This window comes from Bidens hawaiensis, unplaced genomic scaffold (genome assembly GCF_021521415.1).
Source record: "Bidens hawaiensis isolate Kalapana, Puna unplaced genomic scaffold, B.hawaiensis_p1.1 tig00038619_1, whole genome shotgun sequence".
Lineage (NCBI taxonomy): Eukaryota > Viridiplantae > Streptophyta > Magnoliopsida > Asterales > Asteraceae > Bidens > Bidens hawaiensis.
Window position 1 is genome coordinate 163,397 of NW_027496787.1, and position 22,303 is coordinate 185,699.

The following is a 22,303-nucleotide window of genomic DNA, read 5'->3' on the forward strand; positions in this document are numbered from 1 at the left end:
GTGTTTAATCCCTACTTTTGGAATATAATAATATTTTAATCAAGACTTCCGCTTTGCAACCTTAAACTCTGATATATTTACAAAACATGTACCAATTAATAGTCACACCCTTAGGCCCTAGATTGGGGTGTGACAGGTTGGTATCAGAGCCATCGATCTTAGCAAATTAGGTATTTAATCATACCTAAGCGTTGATCAGGGATAAGTTTCAACATTTTATTATATTATATTATGGGGATAAGATAGGTTGGTACAGTTTCCTATCCCTCACTAATCTAATCCAATAGATGTTGTTCAAGAAGTCTGTCGATACTTTCTGCTAAGAACGTAGAATGACGAACCATTTGGAACCAGCTATTCCCAATCATGCAGGAGACGGAAGCAATAGTTACTATACCAACTTCTTTAGTTAGGATCGGCTAGTTGTGCCTATAGTACCCTACGGAAGTCAACCTGTATATTTTCCCGGCACGGGGCAAATGCCAATCATCATACCAAGTGATCCATCAACCCCTGAATATCATCCTTTGATATTCTGAATAATCATCCTTCTAATGAGATGTAAGTTGACGAACCAATCAAATCCAAACCCAAGCAAGACACATTCAGTTGGATGCAGTGTCACTCCAATCCAAGAAGATGGCACTTCGAAACTCCAACTTATAACCCAACAGATTCCAACACTGATTCCATAGCAGATCCATCTAGAAGACCCAAGATGAGGGTAATGCAACCCCAAGAAAAGGTGACTATACAAGTAGATTTAAACAAGGATGATGTAGAAATCAATTCGGATGAAGAATCCAAAGAGGATTCAGAGGAAGAACCCGAGGAAGATTCCGAAGAAGAAACTTTGGAAGGGATAAGTACTAAGGAAGAAAGTCATTACGTTTGAGATAATCTAAGATGTAATTGTCCACCAAACATTGCTTGCCAGGATCCCATGTTTGACATGTCCCCTTGTTATTATTCTCAAGATCCAGATGCTCAAGAATTCCCAAATAGTTTTCCACCCTATCCTGGTGTTGTTCCTACCATATAAGAACAAGCTGATGAAATATGGGAACAGAAAAAGCTGCAGAAGCTTTCTACATTCTACCTTTTAAAGCAAGCCCCCCACCACCATACCCAAGAAATCATTATGATATTGTTATGATGGGATATTGAGATCCACCACGTCAATATGGATGCCCAAATGCCATGCCACAATCACAAGAAAAACATCTTGATCGAGCACTTCATGTAAACGATGAATTGAGGAAGAAGGTTGCCACTAAAATTAGCAAAAGAAAGAAAGTTGGAAGCAAATTACTACAAAAATACAGTAAGACGAAAAAAAATGATAAAGGACTACATGAAAGATTAGGAATCCTATCTCGTTGTATTTGTATCGTTGTTTCTGTGTCAGTTTGTAGTACTTGTGTTGTTGTTGTTTGTTGTAAGATATTCCGGTTTGTAAGATACTCTATCTACCAGTATATAAATAAAAACTTTGTTTCTAAATCAATTTCTTTATAATTTCAGAATGTCAAATCAAACCAATCCTTTATAAAATAAGGAAGCTTCGGATCAAAGAAGAAACATATTTAGAACTAAACCTGCTCGATAGATTCCCGAGCAGTTGATAACAAAAATGCAAGAAATGATAACTAATGCAATGAATCCATATGCTACAAGCTATGAAAAAAGGATCGACTTATAAAAGTGAGACCCGGCAATCCAATAGTGTTGGTGCATTTTGTGACCGTCGCTATGCAATTCTGATCAGCGGATACGATGTACGAAGTTAGGACAACTTCGCCATAGGCGAAGTTAGAACAACTTCTGCCATAGGCGAAGTTAGAACAACTTCGCCTTAGGTGAAGTTGTAACAACTTCGCCTACTGGCCCAAGCCCAAGCCCGCGAAGTTGGTTTTATATATATATGTGTGTCTTGTTTAGGTTTGAGGATCCAGAAAATTAGAGTGTGTTTTGTGTAGTTCAATTGTCTAGAGAGAAACCGAGAGGGAGAGTCGTGTGGGACGGCCCGAGGTAGAGCTCACCTCGGGTCGGCCGTCATTTGTTTTCGTGTTTGGTATGTAATGTGTTTCGGTTTTTATATAAAAGATCTGCAGATGTGTTTAGCCCATTCGTGTGTTTGTTCGTGTATGTGTTTGTGTGTAATCGTGTTCTTCGTCTTCTACACCATAAACGAGTCTAGGAGGATTCCGCACTCCTAGACCTCGTGCGGATCTCGTATCGATCGGCGACGCCCCGGGGGGACTTACAAGTGGTATCAGAGCCTTAGGCTCTTATGCTATGGTTCGAGATCTGCGTTTTGGTGTTTCTGGCACGTTTCTGATCGTTTCTGGCCGATCAGCGCCGCAGGCGAAGTTATGGGGTTCAAGCGAAGTTGTCGCTTAAATTTTAGGGTTTAGGCGAAGATATAAGGTTAAGCGAAGTTATTCACAACTTCGCCTACCTCACAAGTTCGCTTATCTCAGGCGAAGTTATCTGTCAGGCGAAGTTTTGGACATGCGAAGTTAAGGAGGGGCGAAGTTGACTTTTAGGCGAAGTTGACTTTAGGCGAAGTTAAAAAAAAAAAAAAATAATAAGTATTTGGAGTTTTCGTCTGTATGGCCAGGTGTACACGATTATTGTGAGACCGAAGACGTTGTTCCGTCAACGAGTGAAACTTGTTATCTCTTGGTCTTACGTGTGAACAAATACGTGTCAACTCTGGATATGGAGTTGAGTTTGTGAATGGGATATTGATTGAAACTGGATATTGACACATATTTGGGTGTTTGTGGGCAATGAAATAGTTGTTGTTCGAGGTTGACCAACTGAAGAAAGTCAAATTGAACTGAAGGTTTTCGTCATTACTGGATTGCGGTCAGAGCATATTATTTATGTTATTTTCAAGGCGTTCGAGAATTGGATCCTGAAACGTGATGCTTAGTTATTAAAGTGAAAATTCTGGAACAAGTTGGATTTAATCGGGAATTAAAGTGTTTCTGTTCTTGATCGTTATCCCTGGTGATTGAAGATGCTTCAGATTAATTAATGGTCATGTGTGTTAGATTCTGTCAATGTGGTTTTGTGATGAAATTGATCACTTGATGTTGAGTAGTTGAAGATTAAACCTTATCGTATGCCGACGTGTTGGTGAAGTTGTGGAGGGAGCCCAACTTCACGTGTTGTGAAGTCAGAAGGACTCACGTGATTAGTTGAGATGATCAATTAGGCACGGGGATGGATGCAATTCAAAGACCTCAATCTATATAGTCGGAGAAGCTTACACTGAAGGGGAGATCTGATATGGAAGACGCTGGGTGATTGGTAGATTTGTGAAACTACACGACAGCTTCAGACACGGCTGGTTGAAGAGCAAACAGAAGATCATCAGTTAAGAGGGAGTCTGTTGGTGCATGTTTTGTAACAGATGATCTTTTATGTTTGTTAGAATTGAGAGCAACGGTCAAAGGGGAGTCTGTTGGTGCATTTTGTGACCGTCGCTATGCAATTCTGATCAGCGGATACGATGTACGAAGTTAGGACAACTTCGCCATAGGCGAAGTTAGAACAACTTCGCCATAGGCGAAGTTGTAACAACTTCTGCCATAGGCGAAGTTAGAACAACTTCGCCTTAGGCGAAGTTGTAACAACTTCGCCTACTGGCCCAAGCCCAAGCCTGCGAAGTTGGTTTTATATATATATGTGTGTCTTGTTTAGGTTTGAGGATCCAGAAAATTAGATTGTGTTTTGTGTAGTTCAATTGTCTAGAGAGAAACCGAGAGGGAGAGTCGTGTGGGACGGCCCGAGGTAGAGCTCACCTCGGGTCGGTCGTCATTTGTTTTCGTGTTTGGTATGTAATGTGTTTCGGTTTTTATATAAAAGATCTGCAGATGTGTTTAGCCCATTCGTGTGTTTGTTCGTGTATGTGTTTGTGTGTAATCGTGTTCTTCGTCTTCTACACCATAAACGAGTCTAGGAGGATTCCGCACTCCTAGACCTCGTGCGGATCTCGTATCGATCGGCGACGCCCCGGGGGGACCTACAAATAGAAATGTTAAATCTAAATCTCGCTCGAACCCAACACATCAAGGTGAAGAAAGTGATCATGGTTCAAAAACTGGTTATGACTTTAATCGAACCTCTAAAAGAAGTTGAGAATTGAAGGCTGGTTATTTAAAGATTTCAAGACGTATAGACGAAAAGAATTTTATGGCAACAAAGGCACCATAGTAGTAATAAGATGGTTGGAAGAGATGGAGTCAATCGTAATAATAAGCAAATGTACTGAAGAAGAGAAGATTCAGTACACATCTCAAATGTTTAAGGGAGAGGCATTAGAGTGGTGGGAACACTCTGATAATGTCGAGGGGAAGAGGACCCATGTACAAATTAACGTGGGAAGAATTTAAAATTTTGGTTCTATAAAAGTTCTGTCAAATGCATGAGACATACTTAATTTAAAACAAGTTCCTTAACCACAAGGTGGTTGTAACGAATTTGAAAGAATACAATACAAAGTTTTAAGAGTATTGTAGACTTGTGCCTCAGTTGGTTACACCGGAGTTAAGTAAGGTGACTCGTTACATTTGGGGTTTACCTAGGGAAATCCGAGACATAGTAAGGTCTCATTTGCCACAAACCGCCGATTCCGCCATGGAACTGACTGGTTATTTAATGAATGATCTTATCTGAAATAAGGAAGAGGATAAGAAGGGCGATACAACGAATGACAAGAGAGGAAGAGGAAATACCCGTTTTAAGGGTAAGGAGGTTGATAAGAGAAGGGGAGGTTTTACCCCTAACTACCCAATGTGCAAGATTTGTAAGAGGCACAATCTGGGTCGGTGCCAATTTGTAGCTCCTACATCTGCAGTTTGTGATTCATGTAACAAGGCAGGACATGCTGTAGTAAATGTTGGAAGAAATCAATGACTTGCTTTAATTGCAAGGAGACCGAACATCTCAGGTTTGAATGTCCAAAGAAAACTATTATATACTAGTATTTATACCAAGAATGATGGGAAGAAAGGGAATGCTCGAGTCTTTGTACTTGACACCAAAATGGCTGTAGGCATGCAGGACACCATCACCAGTACGTTCTTAGTTAATAACATTTATGCAAGAGTTTTATTTGATTCAGGTGCAAATCAAAGTTTTATAGATTATAAATTTTGTCATCTATTAAAGAAACCTCTAAAAAAATTAAATAAAACTATAAACGTTAGACAGCCAGTGGTGAGGTAGTTAAGGTTTCAGAAACCTAGAAAATGGAAAGATCTTGTTAGCAGGCTACGTCATACCCATACAATTATTACCTATGACATTATCTGGCTTTGACATAGTTCTAGGTATGGACTGGTTATCCGATAACCATGCCCGTATCATTTGTAACAAGAAAACCATAGAACTTCAAGCCCTCGATAACCGAACAACTCAAATCGCTGGTGACAAGGATGCTGACCAAGTTAGCATAATATCCATGATTAAAGCTAACAAATGTCTAAACCTAGGTTGTTTAGCAATTATGGCCTATGTTACCCATGAATCAAAACCTAAAGAAATCAAAGACACATCTATAGTATCTAACTTTCCCGACGTCTTTCCAATTGAACTTCCAGGTATACCACCCAATCGAGAAGTCGAGTTTAGAATAGACTTGATGCCTGGAACCGCTCCAACAGCCAAATCCCCATATCGATTAGCTCCAACAGAAATGAATGAATTAAAGAAGCAATTGGATGAATTGCTGGAAAAAGGATTCATTCGTCCAAGTTCATCACTTTGGGGAGCTCCGATACTATTCGTCAAAAAGAAAGACGGATCCATGAGGATGTGTATCGACTATAGAGCCTTGAATAAAGTAACTATTAAGAATCGATATCCACTACCTAGTATTTACGACCTATTTGATCAATTGTAAAGAGCGAGTTTCTTTTCTAAAATAGATTTACGCTCTAGATACCATCAGTTAAAAGTTCAAGAAGAAAACATTCCGAAAACAGCTTTTCAAACAAGGTATTGTCAGGATCGTGAATCGGGTGAAACCTTGAAAGATTGACAAGAACGCACCGACTCGATTACCCAAAAGGCCTGTTGAATATCCCGGCGGAATCAGGATATCCAGCGAGTGGGAACAAAGAGGTGTGAATAACAAACACAAAACAGTAATAAATGGTCAATAAAAGCTCATTCAATAGACAAAGATTCACTGTAATAAATACATCATTAATGGAACAGTGAAAGGAATGTCTAGGGTTTTATGTGAAGGCGGCGGCGATTGTACGAGAAAACAAAGAGAATATTCTTTGGAATGTTTTTCTTATTCAGTGCGTGCCAGCCTGTATTCCGTCTGGAAATTCATGTCCTAAAAGGTATCCTAGGACCCCTATTTATAGATCCTGACATTCCTTCTAGAAGTTCCTAATCATTACATAATGAAACTCAAAATAATACAAGTGTTGAGTCCTCGAGCAAGGTAACTATCTTGCTTGAGCATACTCACTATACTAGGTATGCTCGATGAGTGTCTTCGAGCATATTTTACTTAGAATATATTCTCTTTCGGAGAATATATTCTCCTCCAGTAAGCTTCGTTCTTCTTGACTTGTCCATGCTTTGCTCGAACTAGTCCATCGAGCAAGCTCATTCTTCTTGATGTCTTCAGTTATACTTATTCAGCAATCTTTTGCATGCTCGGACGTAAATCTTGCTCGAAAACTGAACTGTGCTCGAAGTCCTTGCTTTGATCACTTGACATCTTCTTATTGCATACATGCTTGTCTCCATATGCTCGATCATCCTGGGCTCGTAACACTTGGTTAAAACTTGTATGATCAAGCTGTTTGCTCGATTGGCAATCCATGCTAGATAGAAGAATACTCTTGCTCGTTGAAGTGTAGCTTGCTCGAAGCCTTAACACTTAGAAGAATTAACCATTTAAGGTTCAGAAGACCTTGCTCGAAGTAGTAAAACCATGCTCGTTGTCTAGGCTTGCTCGAATTCCATACTTAGCCGTTTTCTGAGGAGGTTGAGAAGATTCCAATCTTCCTTATCAAAAATCCGACCTAACAATCTCCCCCTAGATTGGAACAAGCTCAGATGCACCAAAACATACCTGCATAGAGTTACACATGAATTAGACATATAATATATATCATTCAAGAGCATGTCATTTCATTACATAATTAGGAATTCTGCCACTTGGGCATTACAAATTAATGTTTTTACAAATTTAAACAAAAATACAAAGATAAACAGAAATAAAATCTATCATCCATTAGCTCCTTTCTGTTATCTTCTTCCTGCTCCTTGCATCAGATCTTTCTTTCAGTTTCTTGACATAGGCAACCCTTTGTTTTAGCATATCAAGCTCTGAGGAATCGGATGCATCACTTGGAAATCTTGCATCAATTAGATCTTGTAAGTCTTGTGGATGCATGAACTTGAGGTCTTCATCATGTCGTATTACGGCAATGGGAATTCCAGACATATTTCTCAGAGTAGTGGAATCATCATGCTGATTGTACGTTATGTATGTGATTCTTCCAAGTTGTTGCACCTCTGAGTTTGGTTCCTGCATGACCTCTCTCATAGCCAAGCACTCTTTCAAAGTCTTCCTTTTGTGGTGAGAGCTGCTTGCTTGAGTTCTTTGTTTCTTCAATTCAAAGAGGGAAAACTTAGATGTGTGTACTTCATTTATCCTCTTATTCCTCTTTTCCCTCTCAGTTTGACTCTTAATTTCTCTTTTCTTCTGCATCAGGAATGGGAATCCTCTTTCAGATTGTTCTTTTAAGAATTTAGAGAGATCATTCCTTTGTTGACCAGATGGCTGACTTCTGATTTGATTGTCATTCAAGGTCAGTTCAGCCATCCTAGTTAATTGTTCCTTTGTAAAATTTCTCAAATCATCCTTAAAGATGATGAGATGTTCTTCCTGATCTTCAGTCATAGCCCTTAAGGTTTTTGATCTTTTGTCGAAATAGAGATGTGTGGGAAAGTTTAAGTTCCTTGGTGGCACAGACCTTACACTCTCAGACCTTTGAGTTCTGCTCATGCTCCCTGACTGAGTAGTCTTTGTCTTTTTGAGCCCCTCTTCAACATACCATCTTCTTATTGTTTCGTCTGTTTGCACCAGTAGCTTTGACATTCTCACTCCCTTCTTGTGCAGAGCACTCATCATTTCAGCTCTCACTTCTTCTTCGGCTCTCATCCTATCCTCCTGCAGTTTTCTTTGTGTTTCAATGTACAGTTTCTGCCCCTCTATTATATATTTCCATCAATTGTTCAAGAGGCATGTTTTGAAACTGCTCTTCTGTCATTCCTTTCTCCATCACAATTGTCTTTAACATTTCTACCCTCTGAGGGTCCTCAAACCACTTATTCAATTCTTGATTTTTCTTTTCTGCTTCCTCTCTTTCCCTCTGTAACCTCATCTTTAGCTCCTGTTCTCTCTCATATATTTCTTGACTTGCTTGATCTTTGTAAGAGTCCTTTATCTGTTGTATTTTTCTTTTCAATTCTTCAGGAGAAAGATTTATCAAATGATTATACTTGTAGCCATACAGTTGGAGAAATTTAATATCTTTATGTTTAGACTTCAATGATTCATATTCTTTTTCATCCCTTGCTTTCTTTTCAGCCCTCTTTTTACTACTGCCAGATTCTTTCAAAACTTTTTTCACTTTCTTATTTCTTCTTTGATACTTTCTTCACATAGTCAGATACATCATCTAAAGGAGCTCTCTTGTACATTCGGTCAATTTTATCAAATGGTTGAAGGTTAAGGAATGCAGGCTTGTGACCAGCCTTCATCAATAATTCTTTTTTTGCTTTCCTTGTTCTCCACCCCTCAGCTTCTTTTGCTATATCTTCTTTTGATAGTCTCTGGAGATATAGTGGATCTGTTGGTACATGATGTCAGTAGTTCAGTGTCAAGTGTCTGTAATCGAGTTTGTTAGATTTGTGTTTTTGTATGTAAGCGAAGTTAGCTCACAAGTTCGCTGATACAGGCGAACTTGTGAACTAAGCGAAGTTAGGGACAACTTCGCCTGAACATGCCAGGCGAAGTTGTCGCCTTTATAATTAGCTAGGTTACGGCAGTTTTAGAAAATCTAGAAGTTAATCAGTTATTCGAGTTTACGAGTCAGAGATTTTGTGTAATCAGTGATCATTGTATCACGTGTTTCCGGTTGCAATACAACGTGTTTGTGTTTATTTTAACGTGTGTTCGATCGTATCGTCTTCTACGCTCGTAACGTCTTACGTAGGGATTCCGCACCTACGTAGAACGAGATATCTCGTGTAGATCCGGCTGGGAACCTACAATTGGTATCAGAGCTTTTGCTCGTGATTGTGGTTCGGGATTATCACGCGGGTGTAGAAATCGTTCCGTTCGACTATTCGCGGGACGTGTTTATCGAGTTTTTGTGTTATACTCACCTCCTACCATCATAAACAACCCATTACACCTTCACAAACCTCGTAAAATCCAGAATCAAACCTGCAAAAACTTCGTGTTCATCAGGCGAAGTTGCCGTCACTGTTCGTAGGGTTTCGGCGAAGATATAAGGTTAAGCGAAGTTATCCACAACTTCGCCTACCTTCTCAAGTTCGCCTATCTCAAGCGATGTTACCCACAACTTCGCCTACCTCACAAGTTCGCTTAACTTAAGCGAAGTTATCCTCAACTTCGCCGAATCAGGCGAATTTAACAAGGGGAGCGAAGTTCAGAATCAGCGAAGTTCAGACTTAAGCGAAGTTATTCACAACTTCGCCTACAGTACTGTTTAAAATAAAATTTTTATTTTTTCGGGTTTCTTTGTGTTTTGTGAAAGATGTCTTCAATAAACATTACGGAACTGGTGAAGATGGAAGTGGAAGCGGGTTCAGCTACAAAGGCACCAAAGATGCTTAAGGGAACTGATTTTGTAGCGTGGAAAGATCGGTTTGAACAATATGTCAAGTACCAAGATGCTAAAATGTGGGTATGCATACAAGATGGTTACATTCCACCAACTGCAGAGTATGAGGGTCGTGATCAGATAAAGAAATACAAAGAGATGGAAGAAGAAGAAAAGAAAATGTATGAGGCTGAAAGCAAAGCTCATGCAGCGATAACAATGGCTCTTCCACAAGAGATTCTACACACCTTCAGAAAGTATTAAACTGCTAGAGAGCTATGGGAAGCACTTGAAAACCGTTTTGAGGGTAATGTGGGAATTCGCGCATCAAAGATTAAACTACTTAAAACCCAATTCTCGGTGTTCAAGTATCTGAAGAATGAATCACTTGATGATATCATCACGAGATATTATCATCTGATGACCGAACTCAGCAACTATTCAATTACTTACAAAGAAGATGAGATTGTTGAAAAGCTTCTTGATGCTCTCCCACCGAAATGGGAGATGTACACTGTGTTGATGAGAGAAGACAAAGAGTTTGCCGACTATGACTTGGAAACATCAGTCAACAAACTAAGAACTTTTGAACTTAACATGGTTCGAAAAGAGACACCAACTGATCAGATTCAGGATCCAGGAATGTATTGTGCAAAAGTTAACTCAAGTTCAAGTTCGAAGTCTGAATCGTCTGCTTACTACTCTAAGGGAGACTCGGGCACTAACTCAACACATGAAGGTCATGTGTCTCTCAACATGAATGGTGATGTGTGCTTTGTAGCTGGTGGAACTAATGCTTCTAAACCTCAAGCAACCAAGAGTAGTTTTTCCCCAAGTGCTTCAAACAACAACTACTCAAAGATGCCCATGAGTGTTAAATCTGCTGAACAGCAGTTTGCTCTCTATGCATCTTTCATTGCTTCGTATGAAAATTACATTCAGGGTAAGATTGTTGATCCTGCAACATTGGACGAAGACTATGATCAGATCGACGCTGATGATCTGGAAGAGATGGATCTGCAGTGGTAGATGGCGATGATTGTGAGAAGGGTTAAGAGGTTTATGAAGAAGACAGGTAGGAAGTTTGTTGGTGAAAGACCAGGGTTCGATAAGTCGAAGGTTAGGTGTTACAACTGTCAACAGATGGCCATTTTGCGAAGGAGTGCACAAATGAACGTGTAGAACGCAGTCAAAACAGGTCTACACAACAGAGTGGGGGTGGTAATGATAATAGAGCCATGATATCCAGACAAGACGGGGAGTATAACTAGAATCTGCATGTTGAAGAAGTGTTCGAACAGGCCAATTTGGCGAACATCGAAACTGCAGATACTGAGAAAGTAACTGGCGAAAGTGAAGCTTACATGGCAGAAGCTCAAAATGAAGCTTACATGGCAGATGTGAAAGACCAGCTCTCTGAGGTAAGTACCAAACTCCCTTGTACTAAATGTGAAAATCTGTCTGAACAATTGACAACTATAACTGATCAGTTTGTTAGTTTGGATGCTCAATTTAAAACATTAAAAGAAGATCATCATTTCACTAAAGCTAGAGAAAACAGTTATAAAGTAAAAATAAAAGCTAGTGAGAAAGATATTAGAAGTCTTAAAGCAAATCTAGCTGAAAAAATTCAAGTAATTGATCTTAGCTATGAAGTGTTAGAAGAGAAAACCAAACTAATAGCTGAAAGGGATAAACAGATAGCTGATCACCAGGTGAAAGTGGTGGAACTGAACAGGAAACTTGAGAAATTTAGAAATTCTACCGCTATACTTGATCACCTTGTTAGTGATCAAGGTTCCCCAGTTAAAAGGGGAGGAATTGGATATCATGAAGTTCCACCACCTTACAATCATAATTACACTTATGATCCTAGTAATCAGAAATCTGTTGATGTTGATTTTGGTCAGACAATTCCGGTTAAGGTTACTATTAAAAAACCAGAAGTTAATGAAGGCGAAACAAGTAAGCCTGTTAAGATTTCTGTTCCGAGTCCTGTCTCATCAAACTCGGACAAGTCATCCGAGTCTAGTGAGACAAAAGAAAAGGCAGTGTTACCAAAAAGTGGAGAGAAACATAAGTCAAATGAAAAGAATTCTCCACTAAACTCGTATGTCCCACCATATGTGAGACAAACGGGCAGTAATGCAGCCTCATCATCTAAAACAACTATTGAAAAAAAAGTTGAACACAGGAGTTGTTTCAGATATAATCAATTAGGACACCTAATTGCTGTTTGCCCTCTGAAGCAGAGATTCAGAGGTATGAGACCTTCAAAAACTGAGAATAGAACTAATCACTATAATGGTAAAAATGAAAACTCTTCAAAGTTCAGAAATTGGACTAATCCAGGTTTTCAAAGAAATCAACCTCAGTTTTTCCCCGTTAACAACCAAATCATGAGAAATAATTCATTTAATTCTAGAAGGTTTGGATGGCCTCATAGTCAATCTCCAAGAAGGTATCCTTTTAGGACTTACAGAAATTATTCTGATACTAACTTTGGACAGCCAAGGTACGGGATGTATCGACCCAAGACCAATAGGTCTTGGGTCCCCAGATTTTAATCATCTGCTTTAATCGTGCAGGAAAAGTTGAACAGGGCTGCAAACAATCTATGGGTTGTGGATAGCGGCTGTTCCCGGCACATGACGGGTAACAAGAGTTTGTTACACGAATGGAAACCTGTTCAGGGAGGAAGAGTGAGTTTCGCTGGAGAGAGTGGTGGAAGGATCACAGGAATTGGGACGGTGACTAACGGAAAGATGACGTTAGAGAAAGTAAATTTTGTCGAAGAATTGAAGCACAATCTGCTGAGTGTTTCGCAGATTTGTGACAAAGACTACACCGTGCACTTTACCAAGAATGAATCGATCGTGCTATATCCTGGTTTCAAGATACCAGAGGATTGGATTGTTATAAAGGATCCAAGAGAAAAGAATACGTATATTATGGACATGAGGTCGACTGAAATGGCAACAGAAGAATCGTGCCTTCTGTCGAAAGCAACTGAGTCGGAGTCCGAATTATGGCATAAGAGAATGGGGCATATTCATCTTCGGAAAATGAACTACATTTTCAAGAATGGGCTTGTGCTGGGTGTTCCCTTGAAGAATTTCAACTTTAAAGACCAATGCTTATCGTGCAAAAAGGGAAAGCAACACAAGAAATCCCATCACACCAAGAAGGTTAATTCAATAGTCAGTACCCTAGACTTACTTCACATGGATCTCTTTGGTCCCGTGAATGCAAAAAGCCTAAGTGGAACATCTTACTGCTTGGTGATCACTGATGATTTCTCTCGATACTCTTGGGTATATTTCCTGAAGTCAAAGGATGAAACTGTTCAGATGGTAATAAATTTGATTACCAAGGTTGAGAATATTATGGGAAAAAGAGTTAAATACATCAGGAGTGACAATGGGACTGAGTTCAAGAACTATCAAATGGAGCTCTTCTGCTTACAGAAAGGAATAGAACACCAGTACAGCGCTCCGTATACTCCGCAACAAAATGGAGTGGCTGAGAGGAAGAACAGAACGTTAATTGAAGGAGCCAGAACCATGCTGGCTGATTCGAAACTTTTTGTGGTGTTCTGGGCTGAAGCTGTTGCAACAGCCTGTTATATCCTTAATCAAGTGTTAACCGTTAAAAGATTAAATAAAACATGTTATGAACTTATGCATGGGAGAAAGCCCAACTTAAGTGGTCTTGAACCATTCGGGTCCCGTGTTCGATATTAAAGACAAATTCTAAATTTGGTGAAGTAGCCGACGAAGGAATTTTGGTCGGATACGTTGTTGGGACTCCCAACAGACGAGTCTTTAATACATCGACCAGCAAGGTTGAGGTGGTCTGTAACACTGATATCACAAGTTACAAATCACCAAAACCAAGCACGGGACCCGCTGGGGTTTTCGACTATGATAGACTTTTCAAATCTTTTAACATACCTTACTTGGATTGTGCAGAAGTAGATGAAAGAATTGCTTCGAAGATGATTTATGATGAGGAAGACAATTATGTGCAACGACCGAAGTATGATGAATGTCAGCCTTCCTCGTCAAATGCTGTCAACACCCCTGCTGCCTCTACAGAAGAGGAATTCTTCAATCCGTTTCACTCTCAACAACAATCACCCACTGATGAGCTATCTTCAAATCTGGAAGACAATCTGCAAGTCAGTGCGGTTCCGACTACGAGAGTTCACAAAAATCACCCATTGGAGAATGTGATAGGTGATCTGTCCGACGGTGTACAAACAAGACAAAGCTTGAATGAGCACACCTGTGTTTATACAAGCATTAAAGATTCAGGCATAATCAACGAATTCTTATACACCTGCTTCATCAGCCAGATTGAACCAAAGAACTATCAAATGGCTCTCAAGGACAGCTCGTGGGTCGAAGCCATGCAAGAAGAATTAGCCCAGTTTAAGAAGATGGAGGTATGGAACTTGGTTGCAAAACCAAATAATGTGCATGCGATTGACACAAAATGGGTCTTCAAATGCAAGAGAGATGAGAAAGGGATTATTATCAGGAACAAGGAGAGGCTGGTTGTAAAAAGTTTTAATCAGCAAGAGGGGATTGATTACAATGAGGTGTTTGCTCCTGTGGCGAGATTGGAAGCCATCCGATTGTTTTTGGCATTTGCTGCACATAAGGAGATGAAGGTATTTCAGTTAGACGTGAAGAGTGCGTTCCTTAACGGCAAAGTCGATGAGGTTGTGTACGTTGAGCAACCTCCGGGTTTTCCTGACCCAGACTTTCCTGATCACGTATACAAGCTAAGTAAAGCACTGTATGAACTACATCAGGCCCCTCGTGCCTGGTACTCAACACTATCCGACTACTTGCTTGAGAATGAGTTTGAAAGAGGAAAGATTGATAGCACTTTGTTCTTCAAGAGAAAAGGGAGCGACTTTCTACTGGTGCAAGTCTACGTGGATGACATCATATTTGCTGCATCAAAAGTCGCCATGTGTCAGGAGTTTGAGGCCGTCATGAAAAAGAGATTCGAAATGAGTGCTATGGGTGAACTAACTTTCTTTTTAGGATTGCAGGTTGATCAGAAGAAAGATGGGATGTTCATTCATCAGACTAAGTATGTCCATGATGTTCTCAAACACTTCAAGATGGAGGACAACACTCCATTTGATACTCCAGTCTGCGTCAACCATAAATTGGGTGCTGATTCAGACAACGATGCAGACGTGGACCTAACCCAATATCGGGCAATAATAGGTTCTTTAATGTACTTAACTGCTTCTAGACCTGATATTATGTTTGCAGTTTGTCTTTGTGCACGCTTTCAGGCAAACCCAAAGGAATCTCACTTGAAGGGTGCGAAGAGAATATTGCGCTATCTCAAAGGCAAACCTAAGCTGGGGTTGTGGTACACGAGAGGAGGAGACTTGGAGTTGGTCGCCTACACAGATTCTGATTATGGAGGGTGCAATCAGAGTCGGAAGTCAACAACAGGTGGTTGTCAGTTTCTTGGTGGCAGATTAGTGTCATGGCAATGCAAGAAGCAGACCTCAGTCGCCATTTCAACCTTTGAAGCAGAATACATGGCAGCATCAAACTGCTGCTCCCAGGTTCTTTGGATTCAACAACAGTTGCGCGATTATGGTCTGAATTTCACTCATACTCCTATTTGCATTGATAATACTGCTGCTATCTCAGTAACTAACAATCCCGTAAAGCATAGCAAAACTAAACATATTGACATCCGTCATCATTTTATAGGGGATTGTGCTGAGAAGAAACTGATTGTGCTCGAAAAGGTTGATACGTTAGATAATTTCGCTGACTTGTTTACTAAAGCGTTTGACAAAAATCGTTTTCAAAACCTTGTTGAGCTGAATGGGATGATCAATCCCGAGTAACCGTGTTTTTGACTTTGTTTAAATTTAAAAAAAAAAAAAACATCACTATCGCTTAGAATTATGTCGGTTGCCTCAGTTTGAAGGACATATCTTCGGATATGTTTGGTCCTCATTTCTACTTGTAGAATATGAGGATAGCCATTAACCAGATGACTGAAAGTGACCGGGGCGGTTTATGATGGGTTTTTATTCTTTCGCTGAAAATTAGTCGATCATACTAGGTTAGAAGGACACATACTTGTATGTGGTCGGTCCAGCTGATCCATTGGATCTTCAGGATAGCCGTTTACCTGAAAACTTCAATTTGATCGGGGCGATAAAACTAAAAATTTCTTTTCGGGAAATGAAATTATTTTTCCAGTCTACTACTTCGTAAGAAGTTCCTTTACTATGTTTAACAGAAAATTGATCCAACCTTGGAAAGTGATACATATACAGATTCTGTGTGCTTAACTAGTGAAGTTATTAGGCCTAAAAGACTTTAGAACAGTCATTGTATGTCATGGTGGCTTTTTATGGTGCGTAAAAGTATAAGTGATACTAACTAAATCTACTCGATTTTACGTGGAAACTTCTTAAGAGTTGTGCATGTCTCCATATATACCTTTCCGAATGATAGGCAGAAAAGCGATTACCCAGTCATACACGAGCCCGTGAGTGTTCTGATTCCCGTGAAGATAGTGTGTCAAGAAACTGCAGTGATCCAGATTCGGGACTTGCAGTTGTTTACTACTCTGAAGTTTGTGTAAATGCTTATTAAAAAAAAAAAAATTTTTTTGAGTTATTGAGATATTCTAGAGTTCATAAATTAATACTTCTCAATCATGATGTAAGAAAGAAAACGGGAAGAAGAGTCTGAAGATCGAAGAGGAATTACTATTTAATCAGACACTACGGGTCGAGGTCAACTTGGGGTGACTTGGGGAAAGCCAAATACGCTTTGAGAATAGATAGGAGGCATCATAATTTCTGAGTTGTTGCCCATTTAAATTTTGAGCTTAATTGAACCTAATCCGTATCACAGAAACGATGAAAACCATTCTAAGTTATTTACCTGCTTACAACCTGTTTCTTTATGTCATAATACGGCTGAACACGGATCTGTGTGACAGTCACGTAGTTAGTATGATTCCTGTTCGGATCTTTTCTAAAACATGGTAGTCCCTATCGAGACTGAAATTTGATCCCGTGTACTTTATTTTTAAAATTTTTTATATTTGGTTACTTGGTCTTGATCGTATCATTTAACGCTTTAAAGGATGTTTTCTAACTTAATTGCAAATTGTTCAAATTATGGGGTTTGTTTTAAAAAATTTTAATATCAGCGAAGTTGTACATAACTTCGCCTGCTAGGCGAAGTTATCCATAACTTCGCCGGTTTAACTCTGACCCTATATAAAGGAAATCAATGGTCAAACTTTTTCATTTTCTCAAACTCAGCGAACTTACTCACTATCAACCCTAAGCGAACTTATCGATCGATTCACTGTGTTAATCTTTCTCTGTTCTAATTCGATTAAAGGTGTGTAGGTTTATAGTGTCGTATATTCAATGTTATTGAGGTTAATCATTGGTCGTTTCAACTTGATTCTCGACCTCGTGTTTCGAAACCTTAAACACCCGATTTCAAACTTGTTATTACGTGGTCGTAATCTACTTGAACATCTAAAACTTCATAAAATCATGTGTAACGGAGTCTTCAATCTTCAAATTCACCAACTACATGTCGAATTGAAAACCTAACTGTTGCCGATTCATATTCGGCGAAGTTACAGTTTAGGCGAAGTTATTCGTAACTTCGCCTGAGGTTTAACTTCGCTTAATATTTTATTACGTAACAGTATTTGAGGCGATGTTGTGGTTAGGCGAAGTTATTATTAACTTCGCCTGGCCCTTTTTACTTAACTGTTATCCGGCGAAGTTCAAGTTGAGGCGAACTTGTTCTCAACTTCGCCCCACCTCTAACTTCGCCTATACAGAATAAATCACAACTTCGCTCATGGTAACAGGCGAACTTCTGATTTGCTTTGACGTTTATCTAACTTAGTCTGTTTGATGCAGATATGGCTGCTGTAGGTGGTACAGGCGGTGATGACGGTGGTGATAACCAAAGACAGTTCTTCCCGGGTCATAACATGTACATAACATTAGACCCGGAGGCGAGCGGAATTGATGATTTCCGCGAAATCATCACATTCTTACTACGCTCGCGTATATTCCACGCGATTACGACAACACTGCCAATATCCTTGCCAAACATTGAGGATTTTTGGCAGACTGTGGAATATGACTGTAGGGTCGAGCCCCCGGTGATGCGAGCAACAGTCAACAATCACATTGTTCAGTTCTCATCTGAACAGATCCGGGCGGCTTTACGATTTGGAGATGAGACGAGGGATGACCCGACAGATTTTGTGGCTCCTTTCCGTGATGGAGCGTTTATGAGGATGGGATACTCTGGTCCCTTGGGAGATACTCAGAGAAGGAATGGGTTTTTGCTTGACCAGTGGCGCTTTCTCATGCATGTCATGATAGTTTGCATGTTAGGGAGAAAGGCGGGCACTGATGGCATGGGCGCGACCATGCAGTCGGCGATGACTGCTCTGACTTATAATAAGCGTTACAGCTTTGGTCAGATGGTCTTCTACGAGATTGATCGACAAAGAAGAGCGGTGGAGCGTGAGAGATTTATCATGTATCCAAGATTCCTCCAAATGATCTTGAATCATGTTGCTCCAACGCTACCTCAGCGCTGCCCGATCAGATACGTTGAAAGTGTGAGCAAAAGGATCTTCGCCCAATGCAGATCCTCCAGTGCGAGGAGCAAACCTGAGCTCCGTCCTCGACATACTCCACTTTTTGGGTACTTGATCAACCCGGAGTATGTGCCTGCTCGTGGGGACGAGTTTCGGGACCCGGCACCACAACAGGCAGGAGCACCTCAAGCTATACCTGCTGCTCCTGTTCTGTCACCGGAGGAGAATGTAGACCTTGACGCAGAGTTTGGCGGTCAAGGATTCTTTGACATGGAGAGGGTGGACCCTGAAGAGAATGTGCAAGTCTCGGTTGAGAGGGTGTCGAGTGTGAATGTCACTAGGGCAGCTACAACGGTGGCTGACTCTGATTCAGAAGATGATGTGGCTGTAGCGAGACGAATTCTAGTTAACCAAGAACGGGTTCAAGGGAAAAGAAAGAGAACTGATGATGACAGCGAGTCAGACTATGAAGAAGAGGTACATCAGTTGATTCGGAGATCAAGAAGGGAACGGGCAGGTGCAGGATCGGGAGCTGGTGAGAGCTCGAGGGTGGTACGTTTCACCCCACCCGCACTGTCCGGTATGACAATGGTCCCTTCATCATTACAGGTCACAAGGCCAAGGGATGTTCCCGTGGTGGCTACCTCATCTGCCTTTGGCCTCCCACCAACTACATTCCAACTATCGGCTCCGGAGACTGTATCGTTGCCACCTCCAACTCTTACTCCAACGGAGGTCGTGGCACGATTTATTGAGTCGACGGTTGTGGCCACTGCAGGGTTATCGGTGACGATACCACCTGCGGTTACGTCTATGCCTACTTCTGAGGTCCCGGTTACATCGGAAATCTCTCCTTAGTATACTCAAGATATATCACATCTGAGGTTTGATTTCGATGCAACCTTATCAGACTCTGAACGAATAGCAGCACTTGAACGGGTCTTGGCAGAACAGTCAAGGATTAATCTTATCCAGACCCAGGCTATTCAACGCCTAGTTGCTGAGAATCAGATGCAGTCGTCCCTGCTGGTAGAACATGGCAAAATCATAGATGCTTTGAAGGAGTTCTTGGCATCTCAGGGGGAGACGAGCTGTAAAGGCGATGAGCTGAGGACGAAGAAGCGCAATGATAGAGACGATGATCCCAATGCATCGAAAGGTGCAGGTGGTGAGTTGCCAAGAACTGAACAAGCTCCTGGGACTTCCATAACTCAGGGGGAGTCGACAAGTGCAGCTGGTGGTGATGATGTGGTGGTAGTGGATGTTGAGGAGATGGATGATGAATTCATAGGTGATGATGATGTATTACCGGTGGATGAGATAGAGAAGATTGGTGCAGAGATAGTGATTGATAATGATATTGAAGAGGGAGAGATAGTAGAGGAGAATGTGGAGCATGAGATACCAGAAGTCGATAAGGCAGATATGAGTCAAGAGATTGGGAATGATGAGACTGAATGGGAAGAGCAGCCTAGATGGAAAGAAGGCTATGCTCAGTGGTTTGTAAAAACGAAGAAACCGGCGGTCCCTACTATGTTTAAGAAGAGTTACAACATTAGAGGCTATGCTGAAGCGAGAAAGGGGATTATATGCTGGATATATGATGAGCAGTTGAGGCTCTTTGTGATTAAGAGATATGATGGTGTTTAGTACTTCAAAAGGCTGCTGAGATCGTTGAATACATTGCCTGAGTGTGAAGTGAAAGACTTAGCCAGATTGGGATTGATAAATCGAAGTGATGATAATATGGCTAGAGTCATCGGGAAGATAGTATGGAAGGAGAGTATAAAGGAAAAGAAGTTCGAGCTGTTGAAACCACAAAAGGGAAAACTTATCGAAGACAAAGATAGAGGATTGAGAGCAGATGGCAAGCCTTGGATGATTATGAAGTATAAGCCGATCCGGTGTCTAAAAGAGGTGCCGATGAAACAGATGCCCAAGGATGTGCTGAAGAATCTGAAGTGGTGGTATGTAGATTGTGAAACAGCTGAAGCAGTAATGGAAGACGAAGATGAACAAGAGCTGCTGAGAGTATATGATCCGATGCATCTAGTGAACTTGTCGCAAGCTGATCTGCATGTGCTGAATGAGAAGAAGATATTTTATATTCCTGCTTGGAAAGACGAAGCGAAGAAATATCAAAGAATTGTATCAGTTTGTGTACGTGAAGGAGTTCATGCTTAAAGATGAAGATTCAAGATTTTTGAAGATTAAAAGACACGTGTTTGAAGATAAAGATATGAAGCTACTGCCAAGGGGGAGTCTGTTGGTACATGATGTCAGTAGTTCAGTGTCAAGTGTCTGTAATCGAGTTTGTTAGATTTGTGTTTTTGTATGTAAGCGAAGTTAGCTCACAAGTTCGCTGATACAGGCGAACTTGTGAACTAAGCGAAGTTAGGGACAACTTCGCCTGAACATGCCAGGCGAAGTTGTCGCCTTTATAATTAGCTAGGTTACGGCTGTTTTAGAAAATCTAGAAGTTAATCAGTTATTCGAGTTTACGAGTCAGAGAGTTTGTGTAATCAGTGATCATTGTATCACGTGTTTCCGGTTGCAATACAACGTGTTTGTGTTTATTGTAACGTGTGTTCGATCGTATCGTCTTCTACGCTCGTAACGTCTTACGTAGGGATTCCGCACCTACGTAGAACGAGATATCTCGTGTAAATCCGGCTGGGAACCTACAGGATCATATCCCAAGCTGATCAGATACTCATTATCTTCATTTACTTTCTCAGTTTCTTTCATTTCTTCCTCATCTTCATTTTCAACATCTAAGTCAACCACTTCTTCAAGGTTATGAAGAGCCTCAATCATTGGTTCATCGTTTTGTGTGGATTAAGCTCTTCTCCTTTCTTCAAGCTTGTTCTTCCTTATGTTGTACACCATTTTTTTTACAGATTTTTGTCTTTTGGGCTTTGGTGTCTCAATCTCAGTTGTGTCCTTCCTTTTCAAACTTGATTGAGTTGGAGTGGAAGTATCAGGTTGCTCTAATTCTGTTTCTAGTTCTTCAATGATTATTTCCTCATCCACTGACTCAGATTCTTCAATAACAGCTTCATCTATATGAGTCTCTTCAGTTTCTTCAGTAACTTCTTGAATAATGGGTTCACTTGTTTCAACATGTTCTTTAAATCTTGGTTCTCCTTTACTCAAGTCTTAGAATGTTGGACTGGATTCTTAACAATAAACATAGCAGCAGTATTATCAATTAAGATAGGAGTATGTAAGAAATTCAAACCATAGTCCAGCAGTTGATTTTGAATCCACAAAACCTGTGCACAGCAAACAGATGCAGCAATGTATTCAACTTCAGCAGTTGAGATAGACACTGTAGTCTGTTTCTTGCATTGCCATGTCACCAACCTGTTCCCTAAAAACTGGCAGCCTCCTGAGGTTGATTTCCTACTCATGTTGCAACCATCATAGTCACTATCTGTGTAGGCTATCAAATCAAAAGAGAGGTTCTTTGGATACCAAATCCCCAAATCTGGTTTTCCCTTTAGGTATCTGAATATCCTCTTGACTGCTAGCATGTGTGAAACCTTGGGGTTAGCTTGAAATCTTGCACAGACACACACAGCAAACATAATATCTGGCCTAGATGCTGTAAGATACATCAGTGATCCTATCTTGGCTATATACTCATGCTGGTCCACTGACTCCCCCTTTTCATCAGGTACCATTTTCTCATGTGTATCCATTGGTGTGGAAACTGTCTTGAAGTCTTGGCACTTGAATTTGTTAAGAATCTCTTGTAC